Source organism: Polypterus senegalus, chromosome 9, assembly GCF_016835505.1.
Source record: "Polypterus senegalus isolate Bchr_013 chromosome 9, ASM1683550v1, whole genome shotgun sequence".
Classification (NCBI taxonomy): domain Eukaryota; kingdom Metazoa; phylum Chordata; class Cladistia; order Polypteriformes; family Polypteridae; genus Polypterus; species Polypterus senegalus.
The window spans coordinates 70,168,954-70,188,999 of NC_053162.1; the positions used below are offsets into that span (position 1 = coordinate 70,168,954).

At 38.3% G+C, this 20,046-nt stretch overlaps 1 pseudogene; it reads left to right on the forward strand.

The window, feature by feature from the left end:
- Window positions 1–17,670, forward strand: part of LOC120535396 — a 33,747-nt pseudogene extending 16,077 nt beyond the window's left edge.
- Window positions 17,671–20,046: the final 2,376 nt, after the last annotated feature.

Below are 20,046 nucleotides of genomic sequence, written 5' to 3' on the forward strand. Positions count from 1 at the left end.
TCACAATCACAAATTAAATCTTGTGTTCTGAGCGAATAATGAACAAGGTTATCTGGAGTAGGGATCAGGCTCCCTGTCCTTTCACGGTTTCAACAAATTGACATGGTATACTCATTTGGTTAGCTGACGATTCAGTAGTTTAACCAGATAATCGACCAGCCCCTTCCTCTACTTAATTTCATATGACCCTTGCCAATGTGCCAGGAAATTTACAGTGGGAAATGGGAATAAGGACCATGGTTTGAATTCCTGAAGAGATGTGCCACAGTCATAATAGTGAGACTGGTCCATATTCTCTTTTAGAATTGGTAGAATTTTTTAATATCTATCTCGTAACTGCACAATACATTCTAGAATATTGGTAGAAGGGACTGTCTCTTTCTCCCTTCCTTCTATTAATATTTCCAATATTCCCCATGATTGCTGCCAATATAACAGTTCAAAAGGTGAAAAACTCATTGAGGCTTGTGGGACCTTCCAGTATGCAAATAGAATGAGGAGGTGTAACTGATCCCAGTTTCCCCCATCCTCGCTGACCACCTTACGTAATATTTGCTTGAGCGTCTGACTAATCTCCAATAAACCATTAGTTTGAGGATGATACACTGAGGTTTTTAAATGCTTAATATGGAGTAACTTGGCAACCTCCCCAAACATCACAAAGGTGAAAGGCAACACCTGGTCTGTTAAGACTTCTTTCAGGATGCCGTGCACACGCAAAGATCCCTACTAGTTCTTTTGCGATTTTCTTGGAATTGGCCACTCTCAAGGGGATAGCCCCTGGGTTAACATGTAGCATAGTCAACTATCACCAGAATTCATTTACGACCATGTGCAGGGGGTTCAAGGGGTCCTGCAATGTCGATTCCTAGGCACTTAAACGGTATGTCAATGAGCGGGATGGGAACAATAGGGTCCTTCCAATGAATCTGCTATAACTGTCATTCTGGTTAGGAAGCCCAAAAAGTCATTCCTGGCCGATCAATCCGTTCTAACATCTTCTCTGTTCCCAGATGGGCACCTAGGAAATGGGTGTGTGCTAGCTTGCAAACCTGCTGCCGCTGGCTAAACTACAGTAATACCTTATGTAAGAGGGCGCTACAACTAAATTATTTTTATTTAAATATTATATTTTCTTATTATTTCTGTGTATAACTCTGCATGGAGAAGGAGCTCAGTTTCATTTTCATTTTTTAAAATGTTTGGGTGAATGCACAATTTAATCCTTTTTCTCTTGTTGTTGCATTTTTAGATAATATCAAATGCTGAAATTACTGAGATCACTACAGACATTGCACCAATTGCTGAAATTTTTGATATCACTAAAGCTGCTCCTGCCACTAATCTGAAATTTGAACTGTTTCGTAAAGAAGAAACTGTCTGGAAAGTGTTAAGTGGAGAGTAAGTAAAAGTGAATTAAATAATATATCATTTTTCCAGTAAAGTGTAAAAATATATATGAATACTTTATATATTGGGAGACCACACTTGGAGTCATGAAGTAAATTTTAATATATTTTATACATATTTTAAAAAGTTTCATTAAATACTAAAATTAAAAAAAGAGTCTTGAAATGTACACCAATTAAAATATGCATTTACCTGTCGTGTGAATTTCCATCTTTTGTTGTATTAGAATACAAAACCTTTATGTATTATTTTGGATTTTTCTATCAAGGCTGTATGGCTGCCTTGTGGCTCCGGGAGACTGAGTTTAGTCTTGGCCCTGTCACTTTTTGTTAAGTATTTACACATTCTTCCCATTTGGTATTTTTGTTTTGTCCTGATACTCTGACTTTCCTCTCATATCCCATTGTGTTTGTAATATATTAGACTGTGTTCCCATCCAAATTTGGTTCTTGCCTCTCCCGTTGTTGCGGGGAGAGGCTCTGGTTACTTGGAATGCTGAAAATGAATTAAAATGAATTAAATGAATTAAAATGATTTAGTTAATAGATCAATAGATAATAGATATCAACACAAAACTTTATGAAGTTAATTTAAAAGAAGTTTTGCTATTAGTATAACTAACTATAAATTTAAAAATCATATTTATTCTATAAGTATTTATTCCATTTGGCTTGAGGCATCTCGTGTAATCTACACTAATAAAAGGCAAAGCCCTCACTGACTAACTGACTGACTCATCACTAATTCTTCAACTTCCCATGTAGGTAGAAGGCTGAAATTTGGCAGGCTCATTCCTTACAGCTTCCTTACAAAAGTTGGACAGGTTTCATTTCGAAATTCTACGCGTAACGGTCATAACTGGAACCTACTTACGTACATATATACGGCCAAAGCCTGCAGCTCGGTCGCGGTGTGAGGTGGAGTTGCATCAGCAGTAATCCAATAGACACGCTGCCGCTAAATATTCGCGGGTGAAGGACTGTGCTTATGCAAATGATGATGAGATGGTCAGGGATAGACTAGTGTTTGGCACAAACTTGGAGAAAGTGTGAGAGAAACCTTAAAGTGCCAGGTCTTAGCTAACATTAAATAATGCCATGGACATCGCAAGATCGCATGAGATAGCACAAGCACAGCTGAGAACCTTCGATACATGTACTCCGAGCAGCTCACGTGAACTGACTGTGAACGCAGTACGCAGAGAACAAGCAAGAGCTCCAAAGAGCTGAACAAAAACGCATTACACAATTGAGAAGGCAGCAAAAGAATATGAAGCGAGTGACGCATACAAGTATATTCATAAGTGCAGCTACTGCGGAAACAAAGCATGGTGTAAACCTTAAGTTTAAATTAAGTTCATAGACACACTGCCGCTGGCGTTTGTCATGCCTACGACGAATACGATATTTGCGAGATACAAGTTTAGTGAGAAGACGCAGGGTATAAACGAGACTTTTTATCACTTTGTAATGGAATTAAAATTGCTGTTACGGAGTTAAAATTGCTGGTGAAGGACTGTGCTTATGCAAACGAATAGGAAAGCAAGGTGTAAAGTTTAGCTTGCAGTACGCACACAAAAAGCAAGACCTCCAAATAGCACTGAACAAAAAACGCATTACACAATTGAGAAGGCAGCAAAAGAATATGAAGCGTGTGACGCATACAAGCATATTCATAAGTGCAGGTACTGCGGAAACAAAGCACACGGTGGAAAAAGTCAATGTCCAGCTAAAGGAAGACAGTGTAAAAAATTTGGTAAATTGAACCACTTCGCTAAAGTTTGCAAGACTGGGAAAGGTAAACCCATGCATGCAGTGTGTGATGTCTCACATAAAGAGGAAGACGAGCTGTTTATTGATGCAGGAAGAAAGGAACAACCCTCTGAATCTGAACAAGCCTTTGTAGACATATCAATAGGAAAGCAAGGTGTAAAGCTTAAGTTTAAATTAAGTTCATAGACACGCTGCCGCTAAAAATTTTCGCAGGCAAATCCACAACTTAATACCAGGAATGCCTGTTAACATCTTAGATTCACGAGTACCGATTTGGGTAGTGAACACTTCGATGAATGAAACCTGTTATCGTTACAACAGTTGACAAACACGGAATATAACTTGAACACAACACATTCTCCAAATACGAACCTGATTGAAAGAAATAATGATAATCAAATCCTTGATGACAGCAACACTCATAACAGTCACAAAACAATTACATTGACAATCATGTTACGTTATTTTAAAAATGTTTCCTTTTCTTTTTCATAACTTCTTTAACACACTACTTCTCCGCTGCGAACCGCAGGTATTTTTCTAGTTAATACTAATAAAAGGCAAAGCCCTCACTCATCACTAATTCTCCAACTTCCCGTGTAGGTAGAAGGCTGAAATTTGGCAGGCTCATTCCTTACAGCTTACTTACAAAAGTTACGCAGGTTTCATTTCGAAATTCCATGTGTAACGGCCATAACTGAATCCTACTTACGTACATATATACGTCCATAGCCTGCAGCTTCGGTGCGCGTGTGGCGGGTTGATCCTATGTCCTGCCTATATTGCGTCCCCCATCCCCATGCCTCCCACGTAGTTGGCAGCCTGCCTTATATAGATTTAAATGCTTAAACGAGCAGAGCAGACAAGCTGGCAAACAACACTGAAAACTCTCTTTTGTTGATTTCATTATACTTTGCCCTTTCTCTGTGCAGTTTTTCCCCCTTTGTTGTATCTTAAAAATGACAATTTAAAACGAGCAGAGCAGACACGCTGGCAAACAACACTGAATAATTAACGGCTGCAAGTACTTTAGCTAAAATAATACATTAACTAAACAATTAGAAGACCTAGAAAAGTAGAATGAAAATCAAGATGAAAATACTGTTAAAAAGAAAAAAATACATTATTCCTATATAACTGCTTGGTACATTTTAATATTTTTTTTTAGCAAACTTAGTTTTCTAATTTTGATATTGTTCCCTAAACACAGAACTTGGGAAATATTAGTTCACTTAATTAGCCCAGGAGTTCAATTAAAAACAGAAGCTGGTTGGAACAAAAACCTGCAGCCACAGGGGTTCACCAGGAACGAGTTTGGGAAACACTGGTTTACATTGTTCAGGTACCTAGTTTATTTATCGTTCCAACCGTAACTCCATTAACATGTCTATTGAGGTGATCACCATCGATCAAAGAACTGTCACTTACCGAGTGGTTTCCATGCCCGGAGATGGCACCTGCCTTTTCCATTTTTTGTGTTACATATTGCACGGCCATATCAGGCTCACTCTTGATATCTGGAGGAACATTGTGTCTTATGTATTGAATGACTGGGACAGGTTCAAGGTGTGGACTGATGACGGTACAGGAGATAATTATACTACACAGGAGCACTAGAAGAGTGAAATGCTTAAGCCCTTCACCTATGGTTCTGCATGTGAGTTGATGACTGCCGCTGAATTGTTCGGTTGTCGCTTTCAAGTGTACCGAAATGGCCAAATATTTTACACCTTTGGAGAACCGCCAATATCTCTTAAACATCTTAGATTCAGAGGTGACGATTTGAGCAGTGGACACTTTAATGTTTATGAATATTTCAACTCTCAAAAGCTGGATGAGAAGTTATCGATGAAACTGGTTGTATGCTTACAACGCTTGACAGATGCCGAATGTCACTTCAACACAACAAGTCCTGCAAAAACTAACGTAATTGAAACAAACGATGAAACTGAAACCGATTATGACAGCAGCATTCCAAGCTGTGAGAAAACAGTAAAAAAGAGGCGTGTCAGACGTCATGGTACATTTTCTGATGCAGCTAGACAGAAACAACTTCGTGACGCTGCCGCCAAATACTCGCAGAAAAATCTATAGGTTAATAGACACGCTGTCGCTAGAGTTTCTCCACACTCTGAATCCTCCAGGCACTCCTGAGCATAATCTAATTTTGAAGGTTGGGGCACCAATAATGTTACTGAGAAACTTACAGCCACCGAAACTTTGTAATGACATGAGACTTCAGGTCACGTGTCTGCAAAAGAACCTACAGTGGGATGCAAAAGTTTGGGCAACCTTGTTAATAGTCATTATTTTCTTGTATAAATCGTTGGTTGTTACGATAAAAAATGTCAGTTAAATATATCATATAGGAGACACACACAGTGATATTTGAGAAGTGACATGAAGTTTATTGGATTTACAGAAAGTGTGCAATAATTGTTCAAACAAAATCAGGCAGGTGCATAAATTTGGGCACCACAAAAAAGAAATTAAATCAATATTTAGTAGATCCGCCTTTTGCAGAAATTACAGCCTCTAAACGCTTCTTGTAGGTTCCAATGAGAGTCTGGATTGTGGTTGAAGGTATTTTGGACCATTCCTCTTTACAAAACATCTCTAGTTCAGTCAGGTTTGATGGCTTCCGAGCATGGACAGCTCTCTTTAATTTACACCACAGATTTTCAATTATATTCAGGTCTGGGGACTGAGATGGCCATTCCAGAATGTTGTACTTGTTCCTCTGCATGAATGCCTTAGTGGATTTTGAGCAGTGTTTCGGGTCGTTGTCTTGTTGAAAGATCCAGCCCTGGCGCAGCTTCAGCTTTGTCACTGATTCCTGGACATTGGTCTCCAGAATCTGCTGATACTGAGTGGAATCCATGTGTCCCTCAACTTTGACAAGATTCCCAGTCCCTGCACTGGCCACACAGCCCCACAGCATGATGGAACCACCACCATATTTTACTGTAGGTAGCAGGTGTTTTTCTTGGAATGCTGTGTTCTTTTTCCTCCATGCATAACGCCCCTTGTTATGCCCAAATAACTCAATTTTAGTTTCATCAGTCCACAGCACCTTATTCCAAAATGAAGCTGGCTTGTCCAAATGTGCTTGAGCATACCTCAAGCGGCTCTGTTTGTGCTGTGGGGGAGAAAAGGCTTCCTCTGCATCACTCTCGCATACAGCATCTCCTTGTGTAAAGTGCGCCGAATGGTTGAACGATGCACAGTGACTCCATCTGCTGCAAGATGATGTTGTAGGTCTTTGGTGCTGGTCTGTGGGTTGACTCTGACTGTTCTCACCATTAAATTACGCTTCTGTCTATCCGAAATCTTTCTTGGTCTGCATTTTGAGCCTTAACTTGAACTGAGCCTGTGGTCTTCCATTTCCTCAATATGTTCCTAACTGTGGAAACAGACAGCTTAAATCTCTGGGACAGCTTTCTGTATCCTTCCCCTAAACCATGATGGTGAACAATCTTTGTCTTCAGGTCATTTGAGAGTTGTTTTGTGACCCCCATGTTGCTACTCTTCAGAGAAAATTAAAGGAGGAGGGAAACTTACAATTGACCCCCTTAAATACTCTTTCTCATTATAGGATTCACCTGTGTATGTAGGTCAGGGGTCACTGAGCTTACCAAGCCAATTTGAGTTCCAATAATTAGTTCTAAAAGTTTTGGAATCAATAAAATGGCAACGGTGCCCAAATTTATGCACCTGCCTGATTTTGTTTGAACAATTATTGCACACTTTCTGTAAATCCAATAAACTTCATTTCACTTCTCAAATATCACTGTGTGTGTCTCCTATATGATATATTTAACTGACATTTTTTATTGTAACAACCAACGATTTATACAGGAAAATAATGACTATTAACAAGGTTGCCCAAACTTTTGCATCCCACTGTAATTGAGGCAACTATTTTTACTGGCAGTGGCTCAGGGGAGAGAGTTTTTATTCCTCTGATCTCCCATTTCAATTCAAATGCCTCCAATTTCCAGTAAGGCTCTGCTTCGCAATGAAAATGAATAAGTCTCAGGGACGGACCCTACAAAAGGTTGCCATTGATTTGAGGCAAAATTGCTTTTTTACGTTGCTTGCTCAAGAGTAAGCTTAGCGCACAGCTTGGTCATATTACAACCGGAGTGCCGAACTGACAATGTGGTATACAAAGAAATCTTTAACAAATAATTATTGGTATAGTTTCCCTCAGTTTAAAAAGGTTTACTTTTCTTCTTAATAAAAATTTAAAAGCAGTACTTCGCCACTGCGAAGTGCGGGTATTTTGCTAGTTAGTTATATATTTCAACAAGAACATGAGAACGTATGTGTGAACTTGTCAAGTGTACATTTTTTACAAACGTTACAATGTTTTTCTTCTCACAAAGAAACCTAGACACATGGAATAAATTACTAAGTAACTGCAATATTAGCCATATTTGCACGTGTTTTGTGTTTATTTTAGATTTATTTTAACCCAGCCACAGGGGATACACAAACCAGTGTGTTTCTTCATGCTGGTCCCAAGCATGGATAAATGGGAAGGGTTACATCAGGAAAGGCATCCGGTGTAAAATTTTGCCAAATCAATATGCGCACAGCAATACAAATTTCCATACCAGATCAATCGAGCCCCGGGTTAACAATGACCACCACCAGTACTGTTAGCCAACAGGGGGCTGGCGGAAATTAGGCCACTTTTGTCCAAAGAAGGAGAAGAAGACAGGGTAGACATGTCCGGAAGGCAGGAGGAGAGGAGGAAGCTAAAGAGAGTGGAACTGAGGATAGGAACTTTGAATGTTGACAGTATGACTGGTAAGGGGAGAGAGTTAGCAGATATTATGGAGAGAAAAAAGGTTGATATATTGTGCGTGCAAGAGACTTGGAAGGGGAGTAAGGCCAGGTGGATCGGAGGTGGATTCAAATTGCTCTTTTATGGTGTGGATGGGAGGAGAAATGGAGTAGGGGTTATTCTGAAAGAACAGTATGTCAAGAGTGTTTTGGAGGTGAAAAGAGTGTCAGACAGAGTAATAATTATGAAGCCGGAAATTGGAGGTGTGATGATGAAAGTTGTTAGTGCATATGCCCTGCAAGTTGGGTGTGCGATGGATGAGAAAGAAGATTTTTGGAGTTGGATGAAGTGATGAACAGTGTACCTGAGGGACAGAAAGAGGTGGTTGGAGCGGATTTCTATGGACATGTTGGTGAAGGGAACAGAGGAGACGAGGAGGTTATGGGTACGTATGGTGTCAAGGAGAGGAATGATGAAGGTTAGACGATAGTGGATTTTGCTAAATGGATGGACATGGCTGTGGTGAATACGTATTTTAAGAAGCGGGAGGAACATAGGGCTATGTACAAGAGTGGAGGAAGATGCACACAGGTAGATTACATCCTATGCAGAAGAGATAATCTAAAGGAGACTGAAGACTGCAAAGTGGTGGCAGGGGAAAGTGTAGTTAAGCAGCATAGGATGATGGTCAGTAGGATGATGTTGAAGATCAAATAAAGGACAATAGTGAGGGCAGAGCCAAGGATCAAACGGTGAAAGTTCAAAGAGGAAGACTGCAAGGTTATGTTTAGGGAGAAGGTGAGAAAGGTACTGGGTGGTAATGAAGAGTTACCAGACAGTTGGGAAACTACAGTAAGTGTAGTAAGGGTGACAGCAAAAAGTGTTCTTTGTGTGACATCTGGACAGAGGAAGGAGGAAAAGGAAACCTGGTGGTGGAATGGGGAAGTACAGGAGAGTATAGAGAGGAAAAGGATGGCAAAGAAGAAGTGGGATACTCAGAGAGATGCAGAAAGTAGACAAGAGTACAAGGAGATAGGGTGCAAGGTGAAGAGAGAGGTGGCAAAGGCTAAAGAAAAGGCGTATGATGAGGTAGAAAAGGACCTGTACTGATTAGCTAGACAGAGGGACTGAGCTTAGAAGGATATGCAGCTGGTTAGGGTGATAAAAGATAAAGATGGAAACATACTCGCAAACAAGGAGAGTGTGTGAGCAGATGGAAAGAGTACTTTGAGAGGCTGATGAATGAAGAGAACGACAGAGAGAAAAGGTCAGAGAGGTGAGATTGCGTTGGTTTGGACATGTGCAGAGGAGAGATGCTGGGTATATTGGGAAAAGGATGTTAAAGAGAGAGCTGCCAGACAAGAGGAAAAGAGGAAGGCCTAACAGAAGGTTTATGGATATGGTGAGAGAGGACATGCAGGTGATGGGTGTAACAGAACAAGATGCAGAGGACAGAAAGATACGGAAGAAGATGATCCGCTGTGGTGACCCCTAATGGGAGCAGCTGAAAGAAGAAGTTGTGTTTATTTTAGAGTTTTGGCATGTGGGAATTTTATTTCTGCCATTTACTTCATGCTTGGATTTAAATTTATAAAGTTGTTTTTGTTACTGTCATATCTTATTTATTTGTTCCCATTTTGGGTCCCATCACATGTACTTTGAATGTCAGTTGTGATGACACCACAGGATATAATGGCATAAAAACGGTGCTGATTGCAAATGGAACAATCCCTCAGGGGATTCAACAATCTTGTCAAATGTTGTTATCACTTTCTCCAAGCTGGTATTTGACTTTCAAGTATGTCTTGCTCCTGTTTTCTGACTGCCTGAATTTGTTTGCTATCATAGTATTGACCTTTAGCTTTGCTTGGCCACTTCTCCTGCTTTTTTCATCTCCTGGCTTTTTTTGGTGCAAACAATAACCCATTGGCACATTTATGTGTCCGTAACAGTAGTGTATTAGAGAGAAGGACATTAGGGATCATCAATCCTTGACTTGGTGTTATTTTGCAGAATGTGAGTTAATAGAATTGGTAAGACTGTTGAGTTGAATTTTTCCAAAGTTCTAAAAGGTGTCCCCATGTGTCAAAATAAAGCATTTAACTTGCATTTTTTGATTAATGTCCCTTACAATACTACAACATGAAGATAAAGGAAAATTAAAATCAAATCCAAGGTAAGGCTATTAAAAAAAGCACAATTCATGTGAAGGATATAAAAAAAATTCCCAGGGAATTGAAAATTTCCCCAAAATATATTAAACTTAATTTAACTTTAGTTTATATTTATGTTTAACTTAAGTTAAAATTAAATTTAACTTTAATTTAAAGTTACATTTTTTTAAATGGAGAGGGTAAAAAATGGCTTTTTATGGAACACAAGAAAAAGAAAACAATTATTGAAAGAACATTAAAGGAATACGCCACCCAAAAGTGAATTTTTTTATATGTTACTTAATTTACCCCATGCACATAGTAGTGGTGACTGAGAAAACTATTTCATCTCATGTTTTCATGCAGAATGGAGTGAAAAACGTCATAATATAACAAGCCAATTGTGTCCAAAGCTGTATTACTGCAACCAATGTAAAAAATAAAAAACAGCCATTAACACAATTAATGAAATATGGAGGGACTTTAAAAATTCGGTTTAACCCAGAATCTGCAGCTTCACAAATTATAACAAGTACAGACCACAATCATTAGGAGTGTACCTATTAGATCAACTGATACATAAAGGCTCATAGCTGTAATTTAACCCAAAGTGTCTCTACTAAATTTTGATTGAAGTGGAAATTCCTGTGCAATAGCATATATTTCTAAACCCATCTGACCCAGTGAGTAGCAGTCTACCCCTGCAGCATCAGGCACAACTCAAGAACCAACTTTGGACGAGCGAGAATACTTAAAAAAGCTATGAATATTTCTTTCAGAGTGTAATACAGTATATGTTGAAAGCTATGTACAACTAAAATAGGTTTTTATTGTCACATTATTGATTTTTGTGTTAATCAGTGAAAAACTATTAAATACTTTAAGATGAAATAACTTAAAACAATCAATTTTTTAAAAATCCAAGGTATGATTATGGTACCTTTAGTAGATATTGAGAAAATGTGAGCAAAGCTTCAAGAGCATCTCCTTGTGTTTCAGAATTTCAAATAGTTTTGCTGCCTTTGGTGGCATGAACCAGTCTTTGTATAATGTGAAGATTGCTGTATAGAAAAGGAATATGTATGGAAAACTTGTAGAAAAATGTTTCTTTTTGAGTTGCTCCTATTATAACAAAGGCATTATTTACAATTGTCAATAATAATGATAATAATAATAATAAAAACTGAGTCACAATAATATGCTTAGGCTATTACATTATATCCACTGTAACCACTGGTTCTTTTTTCCATCACTAAGAAAATCTTATTCTTTATTTCAGTGTCGCCCCTGGCAATGGTCAGATCTCAGCAAAAAATTTTTGCCAGGCATATACCGACTGCATCTTGATACCGGTGATTACTGGGGCAAGCGAAGCATGGACTTTCTTTTTTCCTATGTTGAGGTATCTTAAAAACATAGATGGCTATCTTATATATTGAGATATCTACCATAAACTGAACATGTCGATTTTAATGTGTGCTGTAGTTATAAGTATACTGTATACTTTACTTACACATATATTTCAGTGTCAAAAAATGTAACTCAATTATAGCAAAGGGATCTTTCAGAATGCAAGTTTTTCAAATCTTAAAAATACTGAACCTTATTTTATTGTTGTACTGAAATGCACAGTTTTAACAGTTATTATATATGTATTCATGAGTTGGAAAAAGAAACTAACCATCATCCTCTCAAACACAAGACACTAGTTAGACAAAGATGGTCTGACAAGCTGCACATTATTACATCAAGGCACAGCTCAGAATAATCTCAAATGCACATAGTGCTTAGAGCACAAAGGCATTTAAATGTCTTACAGTACTGTTTATTGTGGACAACATGAAATGTACTGTTTTACTGAAACATCTCTTGCTGCTTAGCTAGGACATATCATCATAAATGTACCAGTGGTTCTTAGCTGTTTCAGGTAGTTCAACATTATAATACTTGCACTAGCCAGCCACCAGAGATAAATCACACCCCAACATGTTCCCTAGCAGCAGCCTCCCTCAGATCCTCTCTCTTAGTCCAGAGACATCTGGAGGCTCTCTCCCAAGTCTGTGTGTTGCTATAGATTGCCTTCATCCTAGTCTCTGCTTTAATATCAAGTTCAGTATAGGCTTTACAGAATGAGTTTCCTGCAAATTCTATGAACACCTCTACTGGCTGATATCTAGCCCTCCAGTCTTGTCTATGGCAGTTGCTAACAAGGCCATCTTCTTTATCTCTTACTTCTGCTCAAATACCTCCTCCATGCATTCTCTATGTGAAAGAAAATTAATTTCTTACAGGCTACTAAGAATTAAAATCTGTTTGCTGCAGTAAAAAAGTTACTCATACAGACGTCTGTCTTAAGACAGGATGTGGTAAGTTGACCAAGGACAGCTTCTGCTTGTCTGTCAAAACTTTGACTTTGGGCAGCTTTTCCTTTTCAGGCGAATCTGTCACAAAAAACAAAAATAAGACAACGATAACTTCTGCTTTAAGGGTCTAACTGTCACTTATGCAAAAAAGAAACAGATGGCTGATGTAAGCAATAAAAACAGAATGCTCAGATCAACTTTTACATCTCCATGGCATGCTAAGTTCCAGCAAAATAAAGACTCCTGTTGATTCTAACATGATGATGATGTCAAGACTGAGAGTTGTTTCTATAATGTGCTTGGGAAATCTGAGTTGTCTGCCAAGACCCACTGTCAGGCCCCAGTCCTGAAATGTGTTTAGTAGTCCAATGGCTATTTTTATTATCTTATTGGGCTTCTCTTAGTTCAGATGAAGGTTACGGAAGGCTTCACAGGCTTCAACCTTTAGCTATTGTTAATCCCATTGCTGACAGCTTCTGCAATGGTTCTAAGCACCTGCTTGTACTGCCATTGATACAGACCTTCATCCTGAAACTTTGGACAATTTCTCAAAATGTGTTGTTATAAGATCCCTCTTATCTGGCATAAGGGAAAAGCTGAAGTTTCCAAAAAGTCCTAGCTGTGCAGGTTTGATGGACTAGATAGGAAATCATAAATCGCTTGGACCAAGGAGTTAATGCAGTGTGATTCTGCCTGACAAATGTAGGCCCACATCATTTTTCTTTTTACATGTTATTGCTTGGTCCCACCTTATCCAGTTGCCTTGTAGTCTCATTCCTTCTGTGCTGCAGGATGTTTCCTTCTACTCAACAGCTATCCTCATTTTATTCTTTAACTTTCCTCACAGGGCCCTGTCAAAGTGTGAGATTGCAAAAGTTTCAATCCAGCCAATCCTCTAGTCACTTCCCATACCAGTCATACTTCTTTCTGTCAGATCAAATGCAGCTCATTCTTTCTACTTCCTGCTGGCCTTAATGTCTGAACTTGCCCTATTGACTTTATGGTCAGCTGAGTCTCTATATTACAGCATTTTCCTTGCACACAATTCTTTCAACTCCTTCATGTGGGGATTTAAAGAGGATTTCAGTTTACAGACGTATAATAATGGGCAAGGTTGGTTAAGTTTCTGTCCAGACTTAGCTAACTCATTTGAAATTGGCTGACTCTCCTCTCTAAATCTATAGTGATGGAAAGGGGAATTCATAAAGTCACAGGAATCAGGACAGTATTCTATGTTGATAAACCCATGTTTTAAACTTCTTGCTAACACTTATCAAAAATCTGTCTAGTTTCATGCAGGTATTTATATATAACTAGCTAACCCGCAGTGTACCATACGCCGCATAATCAGGCCGGTTTTGTAATGATTTTTAAGCATAGGGAGAAAATTAACATTTGAAAAATCAGTAATGTAATAAATTACCAAGAAAAGCAACATTGTAACAATGCACGGAACGAACCAACACACAATCGTCTGTGCGGCGCTCAGGCACAGAGTGTGGAACAGGAGGAGAGGAGAAGGACGTCCATTCTGCTCCCTCTGTCATGGTAGTCTGCTGATTTCTCGTTCAGTATGCACTGCCTGCTCATGTGCCCACCTCCAACTTGTCACTCGAGTCGTTGCCGTCTTTTCACAGTCCAGATGCACCTGTGACTCATGTAGACTTTTCATTGCTCTGTGCGGTTTTGGCTGCCTTTCTATATATAATCCACCAAGACACCCGACCAGGGTAGTAGCGACGTGAGAGGGGGGTTTGTACAAAGTGCAGGAGCATCTAAGAAGACCCATGTTTGTCGCGGATGTTAATTGCTGTATGTAGCGTGTAAAACAGTTTGCTATGGTGCACGGGGTCATGCGTCGTAACCGAAAACTCGGTTTTTAAAGACTGCTTACTTGATTGTGTTTTAACCTCAGTTGTAAAGGAATGCTTTAAGGATCCCATGGGATACCCCTCGCAAACCGTTTTACACGCTGCATATGGCGATTCACCTCCACGAGAAACACGCCTCTTTGAACAGTCAACGTGGCTCAGAGTAGCATGTGGCCTCTACGACAGACGAACATAAATGATGCTGTTTTTTCTGTGTCGTTGCGTCCGGGTTGGTGGGCGTGGCTCTGCGAGTTGTCGTCGTATCCAATGGTCTTGGAGTTGGTGGGCGTGACTTCATCATGCGTGTGCCATAGGTGGCTTACTTGTCGGTGGCTTAGTGAATCCACGCCCCTTCCAGCATGCTTTCCATGGGTGTCTTGCCTTAGTGAATTATATATATAGATATTATATTTAAGGCAATTTCATTGAAACTGATTCCAAAGTTACCCAAGCTTTTCACAGTTATCTCTGTGACAGAAGGAGTTTGTGCCTTCTATGTGAAAGTTGTCTATGACTCCACCCTACTTTAACACTAGTGACTTGCAGTGGTTGGCTTGATCTGTATCTTTGCCATCCTGTCTTCTTTTAAAGTCTTACAGGATTCATCTGTCTCCTGGCACTGACTCAGTGGTCACTGTCATGTCATCCATATAGACACCAATGGGGAGATAAAAAGCCCAGACTTGGTTGGCCTTTGTCATGTTGCTTTACAGCCAATGGCGATGATTCCAACTCCTGATCTTTGCTACTCAGATGGCATTGCTCCTGCAGAGACAATCTTGCTGGTATCTCATTCATCAAATCATGAGGACTGAGGCATATGCATTGGCCAGATCTAGCCACATGATCACCATATTGTCTCCATTTTCCCTGGCTGCTCTGTGGCATTGTATGACTTTTTATTCAATTTAGAAATTGTGAGGCACACACAAATACATTAAATAATGTTTGTTTTATTTTGCATCAATTAAGATATAGGTTAAACAGATTTTTAACTCATTTTTACTTACTATTGCTATGAATGTTACTATAGATCATTTCTATCTGTTGTTATTTTCTGTGTTATTTTTTCTGTTTTTCTATTCCTTTTGTGTTGCTTTGAATACTTGTCATATGATATGAGCATGGAAGCGGTGCTCCATAAATAGTATTACTTTTACAGTTGTAGTATTTATAAAATTGTTTCTTAAATCGAGTCTTAGAGCCAACAAATTTTAAGGATTTCTAAACCCTAATGTGGACTGACAAATTAACAATTGTAACACTCATATGAAGAACATGTGAAATATGATAAATGTTTTCTTTCTCTAGTTTATATCAATAGCTGAAATAATTGTTTAAATTAAACATTTGATGCTAGTCAAATTGTAAAAGCAAAATTGGGATAGAACGGTCCAAACAGTACTAGTAAATTACATTTTAGTGAATGCAGTAAATCACTTAAGGGGAGATTTTACAATACAATGCAACTGATTGCACTGTGCAATAATGAAGAATCAAGTACATTAACTTCTACAATATTTATTATACACACAATAAATGTAGAATATTATGAACAGGAAATCAAATCAAATGAACAACTTAAATAATATTTAATTTCAAAGTAAACATGTTGGGGCAAATGTAGTAAATAAGCTGCATAGATAGACAGATTGGCACAGAGTGGCTTAATGCCACTGTTCACATCACACTTGTCAGACCGACGTGTGTTTGTGTGGGTTCATTTCTTTCTCTTCATCATCAAGCCTATGCTCTGAGAGGACAAGCAATCTTGTGTGTCTCCGTATGTCTATACTTGCATATTTAATTAAATTATGCATATTAAAAATTACTCGTGCACAACTTTTGCAAAATCAATAGGCCTGGTCCCATGACTAAATGTAACAGACTGTAGAAATCCTGGTTACATTAAAATTAACAATTTCTAAGGCAGTTATCATTGGACATTGGTCAAACTGTTTGTGAAGGTTGTGAGAATAAGTACTGCACCAACTTGTTTGATAAAGAGAGGCCAGTTTTTTCAGAAGTCACCATTGCACATAGGCATTGGCATTCAATGCGGATATTTTGGAAACTACTAGTAAGATATTCTCTCTTTCTAGTAGGTAGACATCTAGGTGAATTACACATTGCAAAAAAAACAACAAGATAATTTTACGATAAAAATTGTAATTTTAAAATGTGAAAATAGACTTTGATTAACACAGATAACGGACACCATACTAAAATCAACTTTCAGCTATGTTATGATCATCGTAAAATCAGAATCTCAACTTAACTCCATAGAGAATGTTTAACAACATCTCCGAACTTTAATTGATATGAGAGTAAAACAGTAAAAGCATTTGAACAAAATGTGTTGAAATGTCCAGTAAGCATCAACAATTGTTTTAGAAGCTTGATAGTGTATATCAAAACAGTGCTTGAGGGTATACTGTGTGTTTCTGCTTGTGTTTAATGAGAGTCATTTTGTTATAAATCAAATAAAAGAAAAGTTACTTGTACTATTTCTCTCTTGCATTTGTTAATCTACTTTAACTGGAAATGACTACTTTCATAAGTGAGATTAATGGTTTCTAATGACTAGAGAGTCAGAACAGCTGAACAAAGTAGCACCATAAAGCAATTTATTTCCTGTTGTCAATCCTGTCAGGTGACCCATTGTATTTTGCTCTTAAAGGCATTGTGTTTTACTGTAGCTGTAGGTGACGGACTGGCATTTTTAGAAAACTAACCAGTAAAATAATATTTGACATCCCAGAACACTCATAGCATAAGAAGTAACTAAATATATGGATTAGAGCACTGAGAAGGGACACATAGGCATGCCTAAGCAAATTATTACCTATCTGTGGATTTAAATGGCAGATAATTCAGTAAATAACAGAGGTAGTAAGAATACACTGTTCTTCAGTATCATGCCATTCACTTTAGCCAACTTTGTGCTTAAAATGTAAGTTGATTGAATAATAAGTTCACCATTTTTAACGCTGCATTTTTATATTCTTACAAACCAAATATAAAGGATTATGTGCAGTGAATGGGACAAATCTTTATGAGGAATAATAATCTTTCAAACCATTTAATGCATCCTGGGTATATTAAGAAGTAATAACACTGACATACTTACAATTTTCTGTTTCAGATTGCCTTTGTTGTGAAAGGTTCCAGAACTGCGCCTATCTCTGTGCTCCTGGGTCCTGTATCATACAGTACTTATAAGGCTGCATGAAAGAAGAATGACCATTTATTACATTATGTTTCCATTTATTCTATTATTAAGTGAATAAAACCATTTTCAGCCATGTATAGGAAACAGTTTTGAGACACTTTTTGTTTCTGTTCAATCATTATTTTAATAGCGGATCATGTTAATATTCTTTTCTTCTGTACTGTATATTGTAGTCTGCTATAAGTAATAAAATGTTCCCTGAAAATTCATATACAATGGCTTTGTATAAAAAAATTAGAAATAAAAAATATTTGGGTACTTTGAGCTACATTTTTTTGTATGAAAATGTGCTATATAAATAAATGTTGTTGTTGGTCACGCTTATATCATCTAGTGATGATATGCTTCTCTAATGTAAAATGCAGAGAAAAGGAAATAGAATAGAGTAGCAACATAATTTCAATAAAACCTGATGTGCAGCAATTTATCTACTGTACATTGAAAAATAATTAGGGCTTGTAATCACATGCATGGCGGATGAACAGAAGTAGTGCAAGTAGTGATAATCAAAACAGTGGATTTCATTACGCATACCATTTCACAAAATTGCACTCTGCTAAAATGCATTCAAGTATAAAGTCGCTGGACACTGTGCGGTTCATTTCGCCAAAATACGTTTAAGTATAAAGTTATCGGACACGCTAAGTTTATTTTGTCTTTTTAAATTTAACAAAATTGTTTCAATATGTTGTAAAACTGAAAAGTTGTTATCCTTTCTTATTATTTCTTAATAAAGACAAAGTTGATTTCAATGCAATTTTGAAGATAAACGTTAATGTAACGTCCCCCATACAAATATACGAGGGCTGATTGAAAACCAACTACGCTGTCACGGTTTCTCTTCCGTGGAGGTAGACATTGACGGGTGTGAGCCTGCAGTTGGATGGCTGTATTCTTCAGCGCTCTGTCACAATGAGTGGAAGCACCACACACATGTCGTCATGGCATATGAAGAAGACATTCCTGTGAGAGAATGGCAGAGGTGTGTGATTGAATTTTGTATTAATCTTAGGAAAATGAAACAACTGAAGAAAAAAAAACACAACTACGTGTACAGAAGATCTCCTCAGATGATGACTATGTCGCTAAAACTACCTGTTACTTGTCTCTGAATCATTTTTGAAATGTTGTGAAAATGTATTCAATGTGAAGGATGCTACTTCAAAAAAGACAAATGTTCTGAGACTGTGGAGTCATCTGATTCGAAATAAAAAAATCAGACTCATTACTTTTGAATCAGCCATCGTATTTAAATCAAGAAAACTTTATAAACAATGTAAGAAGTGAGGTGGGCCACCTTTAGAGTGTTGGGTGTCAGAATGGCAACCCCATTTAATAAGAAAAAGCTGCTTGCAAGGAACAATAAAGACCCCAGGGAACAATAAAGTTCTCTCCATCTAAAAATGGTGAAACAATGGAAGGACTGTTGGTCCATAACTAAAGGTCTCGTTCCACACAAAGGTCTGCCCTCAAAAGGTCCAAACTGAACACCAACTTCTGGCTGATGGGCTTTTTATTTTGATTAAGTCCAAAGTTGAAATCCAAGTTACAGCCTTGCCTACACTTAGACCTTGACTGCAAATTCTGGTGCAATACAAATACACACGTTCTTAAATCCACATCATCAAATTGAGGCAGCAGGGTTTTGAAGCCTCTCCTGGAGGTAGTGGGCCCAAGGCAGGAAGCAACTCCTCAGAGGGCACCAGGCTGTTGGAATCCTGCTTGGAAAAATCCGACTTTTGATTTGCTTGACCGTGAAAACACTGTGTCCGATTGCAGGGGGGGAATCTGAATGTGCCATCCACCAGCACTAATGAGTTGAGTCTGTGTGACCACCATGTTCAGCGTGCCTACCCCTGAAACGAAATGATTATAGCTGCTTTGAACTGTATCAGTGAAAGTCTGAATGAACGTAAACCGCCTTCATTCAGGGCACTCATAAGAAATGTCATGATTTACTTGCTGAAGTAGAAGTACATGATAAACAAGAATAGTTGTGTCAGATATTTGAAATATTAAAATGTTTAAAGTTGAAATATTCTCAGTTGTAATAGACGTTTGTCAGTTGTCACCCTCTGATAGATGCCCATAGAGAGTGAGATTCTTAGTAAAGGACCAAAAATTATTAATAATGTCAGATTCATAATCACTGACCTTGAAATAATCTAAAATGATACCCAACATGCTTATTTTTGAAATTTGTCATATTTAATCTTCTGGGAGGGGTTCTTAGTGTGGTATGACTGCCAGTAAAGAATCCATTCATCCATTATCCAACCCGCTATATCCTAACACAGGCTCACGGGGGTATGCTGGAGCCAATCCCAGGCAGCACAGGGCAGGGCACACACACACACACACACACACACACACACACACACACCTGGGACAATTTAGGATTGTCAATGCACCTACTGTGGGAGGAAACCCATGCAGACATGGGGAGAACATGC